Below are 18,836 nucleotides of genomic sequence, written 5' to 3'. Positions count from 1 at the left end.
GCCCGCAGGGAGACACTATTTTGGGCTTAGAAACTGTCATACAACCGCCGATTTCATCAAATGTATGTAATGTTAAACAGTGTTTTTTTAAGTGCAAATACTGAGAATATGCCTAAAGATTCACAAAAAACAAGATTAGAGAGTGTCAGATCTCATAATATCTATGCAATAATACAAAATGTGATATTTAACAGTGATAATATAGAAACAGAAACGAGATCCATAGAGGCGGGAGAAGCCGCATTTCCCTGCCCACCGGTAGGCACTATTTCTGGCTTGCAAACTGTCATACAACCGCGGCAGACATCCAATGCATGTAGTGTTGAACAAAATGTTTTGTTTGGTGCAAAAAATGAAAATATGCTAACAGAACGACAAAATAGAGGTTTAGAAGGTGTCAGATCACACAATAATATGCATGCAAAAATACAAAATGTGATGTTTAACAATAAAAATGCAGAACCTGAAAAAAGAACCATAGAGGCAGGAGAAGCTGCTTTTCCTGACCACAGGGAGACACCATAGAGTGGAAACAAGAGGGAAAAAGCTAGGAGGCTGAAACTCTGCAGGTGTAGGGTACTATCCACCCTACAAAGGGGTAGGGCAATCCTGGTTCTGGCTTGCAAACTTGCCAGTTTCAGTATGACCGTTTATTGTTTTTAGCTTTCCCTATGCATTTCAAGCATGTTTCTGCATAGAGAAAAAATACCTATGGAAAGTTGTTTTTCTCCAAGAGGGAAAAAGCTAGGAGGCTGAAACTCTGCAGGTGTGTAGGGTACAATCCCCCTACAAAGGGGTAGGGCAATCCTGGTTCTGGCTTAACTGCCAGTTTCAGTATGACCGTTTATTGTTTTTAGCTTTCCCTATGCATTTCAAGCATGTTTCTGCATAGAGAAAAAATACCTATGGAAAGTTGTTTTTCTCCAAGAGGGAAAAAGCTAGGAGGCTGAAACTCTGCAGGTGTGTAGGGTACAATCCCCCCTACAAAGGGGTAGGGCAATCCTGGTTCTGGCTTAACTGCCAGTTTCAGTATGACCGTTTATTGTTTTTAGCTTTCCTATGCATTTCAAGCATGTTTCTGCATAGAGAAAAAATACCTATGGAAAGTTGTTTTTCTCCAAGAGGGAAAAAGCTAGGAGGCTGAAACTCTGCAGGTGTGTAGGGTACAATCCACCCTACAAAGGGGTAGGGCAATCTTGGTTCTGGCTTAACTGCCAGTTTCAGTATGACCGTTTATTGTTTTTAGCTTTCCCTATGCATTTCAAGCATGTTTTTGCATAGAGAAAAAATACCTATGGAAAGTTGTTTTTCTCCAAGAGGGAAAAAGCTAGGAGGCTGAAACTCTGCAGGTGTGTAGGGTACAATCCCCCTACAAAGGGGTAGGGCAATCCTGGTTCTGGCTTAACTGCCAGTTTCAGTATGACCGTTTATTGTTTTTAGCTTTCCCTATGCATTTTGAGCATGTTTCTGCATAGAGAAAAAATACGTGTGGAAAGTTGTTTTTCTCCAAGAGGGAAAAGGCTAAGAGGCTGAAACCCTGCAGGTGTGTAGGGTACAATCCCCCCTACAAAGGGGTACGGCAATCCTGGTTCTGGCTTAACTGCCAGTTTCAGTATGACCGTTTATTGTTTTTAGCTTTCTTTCTGCATTTCAAGCATGATTCTGCATAGAGAAAAAGTACCTATTGAAAGCTGTTTTTCTCCAAGAGGGAAAAAGCTAGGAGGCTGAAACTCTGCAGGTGTGTAGGGTACAATCCCCCCTACAAAGGAGTAGGGCAGTCCTGGTTCTGGCTTAACTGCAAGTTTCAGTATGACCGTTTATTGTTTTTAGCTTTCCCTATGCATTTCAAGCATGTTTTTGCATAGAGAAAAAATACCTATGGAAAGTTGTTTTTCTCCAAGAGGGAAAAAGCTAGGAGGCTGAAACTCTGCAGGTGTGTAGGGTACAATCAACCCTACAAAGGGGTAGGGCAATCCTGGGTCTGGCTCAACTGCCAATCTCAGTATGACCATTTATTGTTTTTAGCTTTCCTATGCATTTCAAGCATGTTTTTGCATAGAGAAAAAAAATGAAAGCATGAGCCTAAATGTTGTCAAAATAGGATTGAATGACTTCCGATCACAGAATATTAATGAAAATGTTAAAAATGTTGCTTATCACACTCTAAATAAAGAACGAGAAAAAAGCTCCATAGAGGCAGGAGAAGCTACATTTTCCTGCCCGCAGGGAGACACTATTTTGGGCTTAGAAACTGTCATACAACCGCCGATTTCATCAAATGTATGTAATGTTAAACAAAGTGTTTTTTTTAATTGCAAATACTGAGAATATGCCTAAAGATTCACAAAAAACAAGATTAGAGAGTGTCAGATCTCATAATATCTATGCAATAATACAAAATGTGATATTTAACAGTGATAATATAGAAACAGAAACGAGATCCATAGAGGCGGGAGAAGCCGCATTTCCCTGCACACCGGTAGGCACTATTTCTGTCTTGCAAACTGTCATACAACCGCGGCAGACATCCAATGCATGTAGTGTTGAACAAAATGTTTTGTTTGGTGCAAAAAATGAAAATATGCTAACAGAACGAAAAAATAGAGGTTTAGAAGGTGTCAGATCACACAATATGCATGCAAAAATACAAAATGAAAATACAAATGTGATGTTTTTCAACAAGAGGAAAAAGCTAGGAGGCTGAAACCATGCAGGTGTGTAAGCTGCTTTTTCCTACCTACAAAGGGGTAGGCAATCCTGGTTCTGGCTTAACTGCCAGTTTCAGTATGACCGTTTATTGTTTTTAGCTTTCCCTATGCATTTCAAGCATGTTTTTGCATAGAGAAAAAATACCTATGGAAAGTTGTTTTTCTCCAAGAGGGAAAAAGCTAGGAGGCTGAAACTCTGCAGGTGTGTAGGGTACAATCCCCCTACAAAGGGGTAGGGCAATCCTGGTTCTGGCTTAACTGCCAGTTTCAGTATGACCGTTTATTGTTTTTAGCTTTCCCTATGCATTTCAAGCATATTTTGCATAGAGAAAAAATACCTATGGAAAGTTGTTTTTCTCCAAGAGGGAAAAAGCTAGGAGGCTGAAACTCTGCAGGTGTGTAGGGTACAATCCACCCTACAAAGGGGTAGGGCAATCCTGGTTCTGGCTTAACTGCCAGTTTCAGTATGACCGTTTATTGTTTTTAGCTTTCCCTATGCATTTCAAGCATGTTTTTGCATAGAGAAAAAATACCTATGGAAAGTTGTTTTTCTCCAAGAGGGAAAAAGCTAGGAGGCTGAAACTCTGCATGTGTGTAGGATATAATCCCCCCTACAAAGGGGTAGGGCAATCCTGGTTCTGGCTTAACTGCCAGTTTCAGTATGACCGTTTATTGTTTTAGCTTTCCCTATGCATTTTGAGCATGTTTCTGCATAGAGAAAAAATACCTATGGAAAGTTGTTTTTCTCCAAGAGGGAAAAAGCTAGGAGGCTGAAACTCTGCAGGTGTGTAGGGTACAATCCACCCTACAAAGGGGTAGGGCAATCCTGGTTCTGGCTTAACTGCCAGTTTCAGTATGACCGTTTATTGTTTTTAGCTTTCCCTATGCATTTCAAGCATGTTTCTGCATAGAGAAAAAATACCTATGGAAAGTTGTTTTTCTCCAAGAGGGAAAAAGCTAGGAGGCTGAAACTCTGCAGGTGTGTAGGGTACAATCCCCCTACAAAGGGGTAGGGCAATCCTGGTTCTGGCTTAACTGCCAGTTTCAGTATGACCGTTTATTGTTTTTAGCTTTCCCTATGCATTTCAAGCATGTTTTTGCATAGAGAAAAAATACCTATGGAAAGTTGTTTTTCTCCAAGAGGGAAAAAGCTAGGAGGCTGAAACTCTGCAGGTGTGTAGGGTACAATAACCCCTACAAAGGGGTAGGGCAATCCTGGTTCTGGCTTAACTGCCAGTTTCAGTATGACCGTTTATTGTTTTAGCTTTCCTATGCATTTCAAGCATGTTTCTGCATAGAGAAAAAATACCTATGGAAAGTTGTTTTTCTCCAAGAGGGAAAAAGCTAGGAGGCTGAAACTCTGCAGGTGTATAGGGTACAATCCCCCCTACAAAGGGGTAGGGCAATCCTGGTTCTGGCTTAACTGCCAGTTTCAGTATGACCGTTTATTGTTTTTAGCTTTCCCTATGCATTTCAAGCATGTTTCTGCATAGAGAAAAAATACCTATTGAAAGTTGTTTTTCTCCAAGAGGAAAAAGCTAGGAGGCTGAAACTCTGCAGGTGTGTAGGGTACAATTCCCCCTACAAAGGGGTAGGTTTCAAGCATGTTTCTATGCATTTCAAGCATGTTTTTGCATAGAGAAAAAATGAGGCTGAAACTCTGCAGGTGTGTAGGGTACAATCAACCCTACAAAGGGGTAGGGCAATCCTGGGTCTGCTTCAAGCATGTTTTTGCATAGAAAAAAAATGAAAGCATGAGCCTAAATGTTGTCAAAATAGGATTGAATGACTTCCGATCACAGAATATTAATGAAAATGTTAAAAATGTTGCTTATAACACTGTAAATAAAGAACGAGAAAAAAGCTCCATAGAGGCAGGAGAAGCTACATTTTCCTGCCCGCAGGGAGACACTATTTTGGTCTTAGAAACTGTCATACAACCGCCGATTTCATCAAATGTATGTAATGTTAAACAAAGTGTTTTTAAGTGCAAATACTGAGAATATGCCTAAAGATTCAGAAAAAACAAGATTAGAGAGTGTCAGATCTCATAATATGTATGCAATAATACAAAATGTGATATTTAACAGTGATAATATAGAAACAGAAACGAGATCCATAGAGGCGGGAGAAGCCGCATTTCCCTGCCCACCGGTAGGCACTATTTCTGGCTTGCAAACTGTCATACAACCGCGGCAGACATCCAATGCATGTAGTGTTGAACAAAATGTTTTGTTTGGTGCAAAAAATGAAAATATGCTAACAGAACGACAAAATAGAGGTTTGGAAGGTGACAGATCACACAATATGCATGCAAAAATACAAAATGTGATGTTTAACAATAAAAATGCAGAACCTGAAAAAAGAACCATAGAGGCAGGACAAGCTGCTTTTTCCTAACCACAGGGAGACACTATTTTCGGCTTGCAAACTTACCAGTTTCAGTATGACCGTTTATTGTTTTTAGCTTTACCTATCCATTTCAAGCATGTTTCTGCATAGAGAAAAAACTTCAACTGGAAACTTGTTTTTCCCCAAGAGGGAAAAAGCTAGGAGGCTGAAACTCTGCAGGTGTGTAGGGTACAATCCCCCCTACAAAGGGGTAGGGCAATCCTGGTTCTGGCTTAACTGCCAGTTTCAGTATGACCGTTTATTGTTTTTAGCTTTCCCTATGCATTTCAGGCATGTTTTTGCATAGAGAAAAAATACTTATGGAAAGTTGTTTTTCTCCAGCAGGGAAAAAGCTAGGAGGCTGAAACTCTGCAGGTGTGTAGGGTACAACCCCCCCCCTACAAAGGGGTAGGGCAATCTCGGTTCTGGCTTAACTGCCAGTTTCCAAATGACCGTTTTTTGTTTTTAGCTTTCCCTATGCATTTCAAGCATGTTCTTGCATAGAGAAAAAATACCTATGGAAAGATGTTTTTCTCCAAGAGGGAAAAAGCTAGGAGGCTGAAACTCTGCAGGTGTGTAGGGTACAATCCACCCTACAAAGTGGTAGGGCAATCCTGGTTCTGGCTTAACTGCCAGTTTCAGTATGACCGTTTATTGTTTTTAGCTTTCCCTATGCATTTCAAGCATGTTTTTGCATAGAGAAAAAATACCTATGGAAAGTTGTTTTTCTCCAAGAGGGAAAAAGCTAGGAGGCTGAAACTCTGCAGGTGTGTAGGGTACAATCCACCCTACAAAGGGGTAGGGCAATCCTGGTTCTGGCTTAACTGCCAGTTTCAGTATGACCGTTTATTGTTTTTAGCTTTCCTATGCATTTCAAGCATGTTTCTGCATAGAGAAAAAATACCTATGGAAAGTTGTTTTTCTCCAAGAGGGAAAAAGCTAGGAGGCTGAAACTCTGCAGGTGTGTAGGGTACAATCCACCCTACAAAGGGGTAGGGGAATCCTGGTTCTGGCTTAACTGCCAGTTTCAGTATGACCGTTTATTGTTTTTAGCTTTCCTATGCATTTCAAGCATGTTTTTGCATAGAGAAAAAATACCTATGGAAAGTTGTTTTTCTCCAAGAGGGAAAAAGCTAGGAGGCTGAAACTCTGCAGGTGTGTAGGGTACAATAACCCCTACAAAGGGGTAGGGCAATCCTGGTTCTGGCTTAACTGCCAGTTTCAGTATGACCGTTTATTGTTTTTAGCTTTCCCTATGCATTTCAAGCATGTTTTGCATAGAGAAAAATACCTATGGAAAGTTGTTTTTCTCCAAGAGGGAAAAAGCTAGGAGGCTGAAACTCTGCAGGTGTGTAGGGTACAATCCCCCCTACAAACGGGTAGGGCAATCCTGGTTCTGGCTTAACTGCCAGTTTCAGTATGACCCTGGCTCAACTGCCAATCTCAGTATGACCATTTATTGTTTTTAGCTTTCCTATGCATTTCAAGCATGTTTTGCATAGAGAAAAAAAAATGAAAGCATGAGCCTAAAAATGACTTCCGATCACAGAATATTAATGAAAATGTTAAAAATGTTGCTTATAACACTGTAAATAAAGAACGAGAAAAAAGCTCCATAGAGGCAGGAGAAGCTACATTTTCCTGCCCGCAGGGAGACACTATTTTGGGCTTAGAAACTGTCATACAACCGCCGATTTCATCAAATGTATGTAATGTTAAACAAAGTGTTTTTTTAAGTGCAAATACTGAGAATATGCCTAAAGATTCACAAAAACAAGATTAGAGAGTGTCAGATCTCATAATATGTATGCAATAATACAAAATGTGATATTTAACAGTGATAATATAGAAACAGAAACGAGATCCACAGAGGCGGGAGAAGCCGCATTTCCCTGCCCACCGGTAGGCACTATTTCTGGCTTGCAAACTGTCATACAACCGCGGCAGACATCCAATGCATGTAGTGTTGAACAAAATGTTTTGTTTGGTGCAAAAATGAAAATATGCTAACAGAACGACAAAATAGAGGTTTAGAAGGTGTCAGATCACACAATATGCATGCAAAAATACAAAATGTGATGTTTAACAATAAAAATGCAGAACCTGAAAAAGAACCATAGAGGCAGGAGAAGCTGCTTTTTCCTACCCACAGGGAGACACTATTTTCGTCTTGCAAACTTACCAGTTTCAGTATGACCGTTTATTGTTTTTAGCTTTCCCTATCCATTTCAAGCATGTTTCTGCATCAAAGGGTAGGGCAATTCTGGTTCTGGCTTAACTGCTAGTTTCAGTATGACCGGCATTTCAAGCATGTTTTTCTGCATAGAAAAAAAATGGAAATTTTTCTCAAGAGGAAAAAAAAAGAGGCTGAAACTCTGCAGCAGTGTGTGTAGGGTACAATCCCCAACTACAAAGGGTAGGGCAATCCTGGTTCTGGCTTAACTGCCAGTTTCAGTATGACCGTTTATTGTTTTTAGCTTTCCCTATGCATTTCAAGCATGTTTTTGCATAGAGAAAAAATACCTATTGAAAGTTGTTTTTCTCCAAGAGGGAAAAAGCTAGGAGGCTGAAACTCTGCAGGTGTGTAGGGTACAATCCCCCCTACAAAGGGGTAGGGCAATCCTGGTTCTGGCTTAACTGCCAGTTTCAGTATGACCGTTTATTGTTTTTAGCTTTCCCTATGCATTTCAAGCATGTTTCTGCATAGAGAAAAATACCTATGGAAAGTTGTTTTTCTCCAAGAGGGAAAAAGCTAGGAGGCTGAAACTCTGCAGGTGTGTAGGGTACAATCCACCCTACAAAGGGGTAGGGCAATCCTGGTTCTGGCTTAACTGCCAGTTTCAGTATGACCGTTTATTGTTTTTAGCTTTCCCTATGCATTTCAAGCATGTTTCTGCATAGAGAAAAAATACCTATGGAAAGTTGTTTTTCTCCAAGAGGGAAAAAGCTAGGAGGCTGAAACTCTGCAGGTGTGTAGGGTACAATCCCCCTACAAAGGGGTAGGGCAATCCTGGTTCTGGCTTAACTGCCAGTTTCAGTATGACCGTTTATTGTTTTTAGCTTTCCCTATGCATTTTGAGCATGTTTCTGCATAGAGAAAAAATACCTATGGAAAGTTGTTTTTCTCCAAGAGGGAAAAAGCTAGGAGGCTGAAACTCTGCAGGTGTGTAGGGTACAATCCACCCTACAAAGGGGTAGGGCAATCCTGGTTCTGGCTTAACTGCCAGTTTCAGTATGACCGTTTATTGTTTTTAGCTTTCACTATGCATTTCAAGCATGTTTCTGCATAGAGAAAAAATACCTATGGAAAGTTGTTTTTCTCCAAGAGGGAAAAAGCTAGGAGGCTGAAACTCTGCAGGTGTGTAGGGTACAATCCCCCTACAAAGGGGTAGGGCAATCCTGGTTCTGGCTTAACTGCCAGTTTCAGTATGACCGTTTATTGTTTTTAGCTTTCCTATGCATTTCAAGCATGTTTTGCATAGAGAAAAAATACCTATGGAAAGTTGTTTTTCTCCAAGAGGGAAAAAGCTAGGAGGCTGAAACTCTGCAGGTGTGTAGGGTACAATCCCCCCTACAAAGGGGTAGGGCAATCCTGGTTCTGGCTTAACTGCCAGTTTCAGTATGACCGTTTATTGTTTTTAGCTTTCCCTATGCATTTCAAGCATGTTTCTGCATAGAGAAAAAATACCTATGGAAAGTTGTTTTTCTCCAAGAGGGAAATAGCTAGGAGGCTGAAACTGTGCAGGTGTGTAGGGTACAATCCCCCTACAAAGGGGTAGGGCAATCCTGGTTCTGGCTTAACTGCCAGTTTCAGTATGACCGTTTATTGTTTTAGCTTTCCCTATGCATTTCAAGCATGTTTCTGCATAGAGAAAAATACCTATGGAAAGTTGTTTTTCTCCAAGGGGAAAAGCTAGGCTGTGCAGGTGTGTAGGGTACAACCCTACAAAGGGTAGGGCAATCCTGGTTCTGGCTTAACTGCCAGTTTCAGTATGACCGTTTATTGTTTTTGGAAAAAGCTAGGAGGCTGAAACTCTGCAGGTGTGTAGGGTACAATCAACCCTACAAAGGGGTAGGGCAATCCTGGGTCTGGCTCAACTGCCAATCTCAGTATGACCATTTATTGTTTTTAGCTTTCCCTATGCATTTCAAGCATGTTTTTGCATAGAGAAAAAAAAAATGAAAGCATGAGCCTAAATGTTGTCAAAATAGGATTGAATGACTTCCGATCACAGAATATTAATGAAAATGTTAAAAATGTTGCTTATAACACTGTAAATAAAGAACGAGAAAAAAGCTCCATAGAGGCAGGAGAAGCTACATTTTCCTGCCCGCAGGGAGACACTATTTTGGCTTAGAAACTGTCATACAACCGCCGATTTCATCAAATGTATGTAATGTTAAACAAAGTGTTTTTTTAAGTGCAAATACTGAGAATATGCCTAAAGATTCACAAAAAACAAGATTAGAGAGTGTCAGATCTCATAATATGTATGCAATAATACAAAATGTGATATTTAACAGTGATAATATAGAAACAGAAACGAGATCCATAGAGGCGGGAGAAGCCGCATTTCCCTGCCCACCGGTAGGCACTATTTCTGGCTTGCAAACTGTCATACAACCGCGGCTGACATCCAATGCATGTAGTGTTGAACAAAATGTTTTGTTTGGTGCAAAAAATGAAAATATGCTAACAGAACGAAAAAATAGAGGTTTAGAATGTGTCAGATCACACAATATGCATGCAAAAATACAAAATGTGATGTTTAACAATAAAAATGCAGAACCTGAAAAAAGAACCATAGAGGCAGGAGAAGCTGCTTTTTCCTACCACAGGGAGACACTATTTTCGGCTTGCAAACTTACCAGTTTCAGTATGACCGTTTATTGTTTTTAGCTTTCCCTATCCATTTCAAGCATGTTTCTGCATAGAGAAAAAACTTCAACTGGAAACTTGTTTTTCCCCAAGAGGGAAAAAAAAGGGGGGCTGACAACTGGAAACTTGTTTTTCTCCAAGAGGGAAAAAGCTAGGAGGCTGAAACTCTGCAGGTGTGTAGGGTACAACTCCACCCTACAAAGGGGTAGGGCAATCCTGGTTCTGGCTTAACTGCCAGTTTCAGTATGACCGTTTATTGTTTTTAGCTTTCCCTATGCATTTCAAGCATGTTTTTGCATAGAGAAAAAAATACCTATGGAAAGTTGTTTTTCTCCAAGAGGGAAAAAGCTAGGAGGCTGAAACTCTGCAGGTGTGTAGGGTACAATCCACCCTACAAAGGGGTAGGGCAATCCTGGTTCTGGCTTAACTGCCAGTTTCAGTATGACCGTTTATTGTTTTTAGCTTTCCCTATGCATTTCAAGCATGTTTTTGCATAGAGAAAAAATACCTATGGAAAGATGTTTTTCTCCAAGAAGGAAAAAGCTAGGAGGCTGAAACTCTGCAGGTGTGTAGGGTACAATCCAACCTACAAAGGGGTAGGGCAATCCTGGTTCTGGCTTAACTGCCAGTTTCAGTATGACCGTTTATTGTTTTTAGCTTTCCCTATGCATTTCAAGCATGTTTTTGCATAGAGAAAAAATACCTATGGAAAGTTGTTTTTCTCCAAGAGGAAAAAGCTAGGAGGCTGAAACTCTGCAGGTGTGTAGGGTACAATCCACCCTACAAAGGGGTAGGGCAATCCTGGTTCTGGCTTAACTGCCAGTTTCAGTATGACCGTTTATTGTTTTAGCTTTCCCTATGCATTTCAAGCATGTTTCTGCATAGGGAAAAATACCTATGGAAAGTTGTTTTTCTCCAAGAGGGAAAAAGCTAGGAGGCTGAAACTCTGCAGGTGTGTAGGGTACAATCCACCCTACAAAGGGGTAGGGCAATCCTGGTTCTGGCTTAACTGCCAGTTTCAGTATGACCGTTTATTGTTTTTAGCTTTCCCTATGCATTTCAAGCATGTTTTTGCATAGAGAAAAAATACCTATGGAAAGTTGTTTTTCTCCAAGAGGGAAAAAGCTAGGAGGCTGAAACTCTGCAGGTGTGTAGGGTACAATAACCCCTACAAAGGGGTAGGGCAATCCTGGTTCTGGCTTAACTGCCAGTTTCAGTATGACCGTTTATTGTTTTAGCTTTCCCTATGCATTTCAAGCATGTTTTTGCATAGAGAAAAAAAACCTATGGCAATCCTGGTTCTGGCTTAACTGCCAGTTTCAGTATGACCGTTTATTGTTTTTAGCTTTCACTATGCATTTCAAGCATGTTTTTGCATAGAGAAAAATACCTATGGAAAGTTGTTTTTCTCCAAGAGGGAAAAAGCTAGGAGGCTGAAACTCTGCAGGTGTGTAGGGAACAACCCCCCCTACAAAGAGGTAGGGCATTCCTGGTTCTGGCTTAACTGCAAGTTTCAGTATGACCGTTTATTGTTTTTAGCTTTCACTATGCATTTTCAAGCATGTTTCTGCATAGAGAAAAAATACGTGTGGAAAGTTGTTTTTCTCCAAGAGGGAAAAAGCTAAGAGGCTGAAACCCTGCAGGTGTGTAGGTTACAATCCACCCTACAAACGGGTAGGGCAATCCTGGTTCTGGCTTAACTGCCAGTTTCAGTATGACCGTTTATTGTTTTTAGCTTTCTTTCTGCATTTCAAGCATGTTTTTGCATAGAGAAAAAAATACCTATTGAAAGCTGTTTTTCTCCAAGAGGGAAAAAGCTAGGAGGCTGAAACTCTGCAGGTGTGTAGGGTACAATCCCCCCTACAAAGGGGTAGGGCAATCCTGGTTCTGGCTTAACTGCCAGTTTCAGTATGACCGTTTATTGTTTTAGCTTTCCCTATGCATTTCAAGCATGTTTTTGCATAGAGAAAAAATACCTATGGAAAGTTGTTTTTCTCCAAGAGTGAAAAAGCTAGGAGGCTGAAACTCTGCAGGTGTGTAGGGTACAATCAACCCTAAACAAAGGGGTAGGGCAATCCTGGGTCTGGCTCAACTGCCAATCTCAGTATGACCATTTATTGTTTTAGCTTTCCCTATGCATTTCAAGCATGTTTTTGCATAGAGAAAAAAAAATGAAAGCATGAGCCTAAATGTTGTCAAAATAGGATTGAATGACTTCCGATCACAGAATATTAATGAAAATGTTAAAAATGTTGCTTATCACACTGTAAATAAAGAACGAGAAAAAAGCTCCATAGAGGCAGGAGAAGCTACATTTTCCTGCCCGCAGGGAGACACTATTTTGGGCTTAGAAACTGTCATACAACCGCCGATTTCATCAAATGTATGTAATGTTAAACAAAGTGTTTTTAAGTGCAAATACTGAGAATATGCCTAAAGATTCAAAAAAACAAGATTAGAGAGTGTCAGATCTCATAATATGTATGCAATAATACAAAATGTGATATTTAACAGTGATAATATAGAAACAGAAACGAGATCCATAGAGGCGGGAGAAGCCGCATTTCCCTGACCACCGGTAGGCACTATTTCTGGCTTGCAAACTGTCATACAACCGCGGCAGACATCCAATGCATGTAGTGTTGAACAAAATGTTTTGTTTGGTGCAAAAAATGAAAATATGCTAACAGAACGAAAAAATAGAGGTTTAGAAGGTGTCAGATCACACAATATGCATGCAAAAATACAAAATGTGATGTTTAACAATAAAAATGCAGAACCTGAAAAAAGAACCATAGAGGCAGGAGAAGCTGCTTTTTCCTACCACAGGGAGACACTATTTTCGGCTTGCAAACTTACCAGTTTCAGTATGACCGTTTATTGTTTTTAGCTTTCCCTATCCATTTCAAGCATGTTTCTGCATAGAGAAAAAACTTCAACTGGAAACTTGTTTTTCTCCAAGAGGGAAAAAGCTAGGAGGCTGAAACTCTGCAGGTGTGTAGGGTACAATCCCCCCTACAAAGGGGTAGGGCAATCCTGGTTCTGGCTTAACTGCCAGTTTCAGTATGACCGTTTATTGTTTTTAGCTTTCCCTATGCATTTCAGGCATGTTTTTGCATAGAGAAAAAATACCTATGGAAAGTTGTTTTTCTCCAACAGGGAAAAAGCTAGGAGGCTGAAACTCTGCAGGTGTGTAGGGTACAACCCCCCCCCCTACAAAGGGGTAGGGCAATCTCGGTTCTGGCTTAACTGCCAGTTTCCAAATGACCGTTTACTGTTTTTAGCTTTCCCTATGCATTTCAAGCATGTTTTTGCATAGAGAAAAAATACCTATACTATACCTGCAGAGTTTCAGCTTCCTAGCTTTTTTCCTCTTGGAGAAAAACAACTTTCCAGGGTTATTTTTTCACTATGCAGAAACATGCTTGAAATGCATAGGGGAAGCTAAAAACAATAAACGGTCATACTGAAACTGGCAGTTAATCCAGAACCAGGATTGCCCTACCCCTTTGCAGGGTGGATTATACCCTACACACCTGCACAGTTTCAGCCTCCTAGCTTTTTCCTTCTTGGAGAAAAACAACTTTCCACAGGTGTTTTTTCTCTCTATGCAGAAACATGCTTGAAATGCATAGGGAAAGCTAAAAACAATAAACGGTCATACTGAAACTGGCAGTTAAGCCAGAACCAGGATTGCCCTACCCCTTTGTAGGGTGGATAATACCCTACACACCTGCAGAGTTTCAGCCTCCTAGCTTTTTCTCTCTTGGAGAAAAACAACTTTCCAGGGTTATTTTTTCTCTATGCAGAAACATGCTTGAAATGCATAGGAAAAGCTAAAAACAATAAACGGTCATACTGAAACTAGCAGTTAAGCCAGAACCAGGATTGCCCTACCCCTTTGTAGGGTGGATAGTACCATACACACCTGCAGAGTTTCAGCCTCCTAGATTTTTCCCTCTTGGAGAAAAATAACTTTCCACAGGTATTTTTTTCTCTATGCAAAAACATGCTTGAAATGCAAAAAGAAAGCTAAAAACAATAAACGGTCATACTGAAACTGGCAGTTAAGCCAGAACCAGGATTGCCCTACCCCTTTGCAGGGTGGATTATACCCTACACACCTGCACAGTTTCAGCCTCCTAGCTTTTTCCCTCTTGGAGAAAAACAACTTTCGAGGGGAATATTTTCTCTATGCAAAAACATGCTTGAAATGCATAGGGAAAGCTAAAAACAATAAACGGTCATACTGAAACTGGCAGTTAAGTCAGAACCAGGATTGTCATACCTTTGTAGGGTGGATATTACCCAAGACACCTGCAGAGTTTCAGCCTCCTAGCTTTTTCCCTCTTGGAGAAAAACAACTTTCCAGGGTTATTTTTTCTCTATGCAGAAACATGCTTGAAATGCATAGGAAAAGCTAAAAACAATAAACGGTCATACTGAAACTGGCAGTTAATCCAGAACCAGGATTGCCCTACCCCTTTGCAGGGTGGATTATACCCTACACACCTGCACAGTTTCAGCCTCCTAGCTTTTTCCCTCTTAGAGAAAAACAACTTTCCACAGGTATTTTTTTCTCTATGCAGAAACATGCTTGAAATGCAAAAAGAAAGCTAAAAACAATAAACGGTCATACTGAAACTGGCCGTTAAGCCAGAACCAGGATTGCCCTACCCCTTTGCAGGGTGGATTATACCCTACACACCTGCACAGTTTCAGCCTCCTAGCTTTTTCCCTCTTGGAGAAAAACCACTTTCCAGGGGAATTTTTTCTCTATGCAAAAACATGCTTGAAATGCATAGGGAAAGCTAAAAACAATAAACTGTCATACTGAAATTGGCAGTTAAGTCAGAACCAGGATTGCCCTACCCCTCTGTAGGGTGGATAGTACCCTACACACCTGCAGAGTTTCAGCCTCCTAGCTTTTTCCCTCTTGGAGAAAAACAACTTTCCAGGCTTATTTTTTCTCTATGCAGAAACATGCTTGAAATGCATAGGAAAAGCTAAAAACAATAAACGGTCATACTGAACCTGGCAGTTAAGCCAGAACCAGGATTGCCCTACCCCTTTGTAGGGTGGATAGTAGCCTACACACCTGCAGAGTTTCAGCCTCCTAGCTTTTTCCCTCTTGGAGAAAAACAACTTTCCACAGGTATTTTTTTCTCTATGCAGAAACATGCTTGAAATGCAAAAAGAAAGCTAAAAACAATAAACGGTCATACTGAAACTGGCCGTTAAGCCAGAACCAGGATTGCCCTACCCCTTTGCAGGGTGGATTATACCCTACACACCTGCACAGTTTCAGCCTCCTAGCTTTTTCCCTCTTGGAGAAAAACAACTTTCCAGGGGAATTTTTTCTCTAAGCAAAAACATGCTTGAAATGCATAGGGAAAGCTAAAAACAATAAACGGTCATACTAAAACTGGCAGTTAAGCCAGAATCAGGACTGCCCTACCCCTTTGTAGGGTGAATAGTACCCTACACACCTGCAGAGTTTCAGCCTCCTAGATTTTTCCCTCTTGGAGAAAAACAACTTTCCAGGGTTATTTTTTCTCTATGCAGAAACATGCTTGAAATGCATAGGGAAAGCTAAAAACAATAAACGGTCATACTGAAACTGGCAGTTAAGCCAGAGCCAGGAATGCCCTACCCCTTTGTAGGGTGGATAATACCCTACACACCTGCAGAGTTTCAGCCTCCTAGCTTTTTCCCTCTTGGAGGAAAAAAAAAACTTTCCACATGTATTTTTTTCTCTATGCAGAAACATGCTTGAAATGCAAAAAGAAAGCTAAAAACAATAAATGGTCATACTGAAACTGGCTGTTAAGCCAGAACCAGGATTGCCATACCCCTTTGTAGGGTGGATAGCAGACTACACACCTGCAGAGTTTCAGCCTCCTAGCTTTTTCCCTCTTGGAGAAAAAAAACTTTCCACGGGAATTTTTTCTCTATGCAAAAACAAGCTTGAAATACATAGGGAAAGCTAAAAACAATAAACGGTCATATTGAAACTGGCAGTTAAGCCAGAACCAGGATTGCCATACCCCTTTGTAGGGTGGATAGTACCCTACACACCTGCAGAGTTTCAGCCTCCTAGCTTTTTCCCTCTTGGAGAAAAACAACTTTCCACAGGTATTTTTTTCTCTATGCAGAAACATGCTTGAAATGCAAAAAGAAAGCTAAAAACAATAAACGGTCATACTGAAACTGGCAGTTAAGCCAGAACCAGGATTGCCCTACCCCTTTGTAGGGTGGATAGTACCCTACACACCTGCAGAGTTTCAGCTTCCTAGATTTTTTCCTCTTGGAGAAAAACAACTTTCCAGGGTTATTTTTTCACTATGCAGAAACATGCTTGAAATGCATAGGGGAAGCTAAAAACAATAAACGGTCATACTGAAACTGGCAGTTAATCCAGAACCAGGATTGCCCTACCCCTTTGCAGGTTGGATTATACCCTAAACACCTGCACAGTTTCAGCCTCCTAGCTTTTTCCTTCTTGGAGAAAAACAACTTTCCACAGGTGTTTTTTCTCTCTATGCAGAAACATGCTTGAAATGCATAGGGAAAGCTAAAAACAATAAATGGTCATACTGAAACTGGCAGTTAAGCCAGAACCAGGATTGCCCTACCCCTTTGTAGGGTGGATAATACCCTACACACCTGAAGAGTTTCAGCCTCCTAGCTTTTTCTCTCTTGGAGAAAAACAACTTTCCAGGGTTATTTTTTCTCTATGCAGAAACATGCTTGAAATGCATAGGAAAAGCTAAAAACAATAAACGGTCATACTGAAACTAGCAGTTAAGCCAGAACCAGGATTGCCCTACCTCTTTGTAGGGTGGATAGTACCATACACACCTGCAGAGTTTCAGCCTCCTAGATTTTTCCCTCTTGGAGAAAAACAACTTTCCACAGGTATTTTTTTCTCTATGCAGAAACATGCTTGAAATGCAAAAAGAAAGCTAAAAACAATAAACGGTCATACTGAAACTGGCCGTTAAGCCAGAACCAGCATTGCCCTACCCCTTTGCAGGGTGGATTATACCCTACACACCTGCACAGTTTCAGCCTCCTAGCTTTCCAGGGGAAAAACAACTTTCCAGGGGAATTTTTTCTATATGCAAAAACATGCTTGAAATGCATAGGGAAATCTAAAAACAATAAACGGTCATACTGAAACTGGCAGTTAAGTCAGAACCAGGATTGTCATACCTTTCTGTAGGGTGGATAGTACCCAAGACACCTGCAGAGTTTCAGCCTCCTAGCTTTTTCCCTCTTGGAGAAAAACAACTTTCCAGGGTTATTTTTTCTCTGTGCAGAAACATGCTTGAAATGCATAGGAAAAGCTAAAAACAATAAACGGTCATACTGAAACTGGCTGTTAAGCCAGAACCAGGATTGCCCTACCCCTTTGTAGGGTGGATAGTAGCCTACACACCTGCAGAGTTTCAGCCTCCTAGCTTTTTCCCTCTTGGAGAAAAAAACCTTTCCAGGGGAATTTTTTCTCTATGCAAAAACATGCTTGAAATACATAGGGAAAGCTAAAAACAATAAACGGTCATATTGAAACTGGCAGTTAAGCCAGAACCAGGATTGCCGTACCCCTTTGTAGGGTGGATAGTACCCTACACACCTGCAGAGTTTCAGCCTCCTAGCTTTTTCCCTCTTGGAGAAAAACAACTTTCCACAGGTATTTTTTTCTCTATGCAGAAACATGCTTGAAATGCAAAAAGAAAGCTAAAAACAATAAACGGTCATACTGAAACTGGCAGTTAAGCCAGAACCAGGATTGCCCTAGCCCTTTGTAGGGTGGATAGTACCCTACACACCTGCAGAGTTTCAGCTTCCTAGATTTTTTCCTCTTGGAGAAAAACAACTTTCCAGGGTTATTTTTTCACTATGCAGAAACATGCTTGAAATGCATAGGAAAAGCTAAAAACAATAAACGGTCATACTGAAACTGGCAGTTAATCCAGAACCAGGATTGCCCTACCCCTTTGCAGGGTGGATTATACCCTACACACCTGCACAGTTTCAGCCTCCTAGCTTTTTCCCTCTTGGAGAAAAACAACTTTCCACAGGTGTTTTTTCTCTATGCAGAAACATGCTTGAAATGCATAGGGAAAGCTAAAAACAATAAACGGTCATACTGAAACTGGCAGTTAAGCCAGAACCAGGATTGCCCTACCCCTTTGTAGGGTGGATAATACCCTACACACCTGCAGAGTTTCAGCCTCCTAGCTTTTTCTCTCTTGGAGAAAAACAACTTTCCAGGGTTATTTTTTCTCTATGCAGAAACATGCTTGAAATGCATAGGAAAAGCTAAAAACAATAAACGGTCATACTGAAACTAGCAGTTAAGCCAGAACCAGGATTGCCCTACCCCTTTGTAGGGTGGATAGTACCATACACACCTGCAGAGTTTCAGCCTCCTAGATTTTTCCCTCTTGGAGAAAAACAACTTTCCAGGGTTATTTTTTCTCTCTATGCAGAAACATGCTTGAAATGCAAAAAGAAAGCTAAAAACAATAAACGGTCATACTGAAACTGGCAGTTAAGCCAGAACCAGGATTGCCCTACCCTTTGCAGGGTGGATTATACCCTACACACCTGCACAGTTTCAGCCTCCTAGCTTTTTCCCTCTTGGAGAAAAACAACTTTCCACAGGTATTTTTTTCTCTATGCAGAAACATGCTTGAAATGCAAAAAGAAAGCTAAAAACAATAAACGGTCATACTGAAACTGGCAGTTAAGTCAGAACCAGGATTGTCATACCTTTGTAGGGTGGATAGTACCCAAGACACCTGCAGAGTTTCAGCCTCCTAGCTTTTTCCCTCTTGGAGAAAAACAACTTT

This window comes from Protopterus annectens, chromosome 7.part0, assembly GCF_019279795.1.
Source record: "Protopterus annectens isolate FY-2018-M chromosome 7.part0, PAN1.0, whole genome shotgun sequence".
NCBI classification, from domain to species: Eukaryota; Metazoa; Chordata; order Ceratodontiformes; family Protopteridae; genus Protopterus; species Protopterus annectens.
This window is presented reverse-complemented; position numbering follows the sequence as displayed.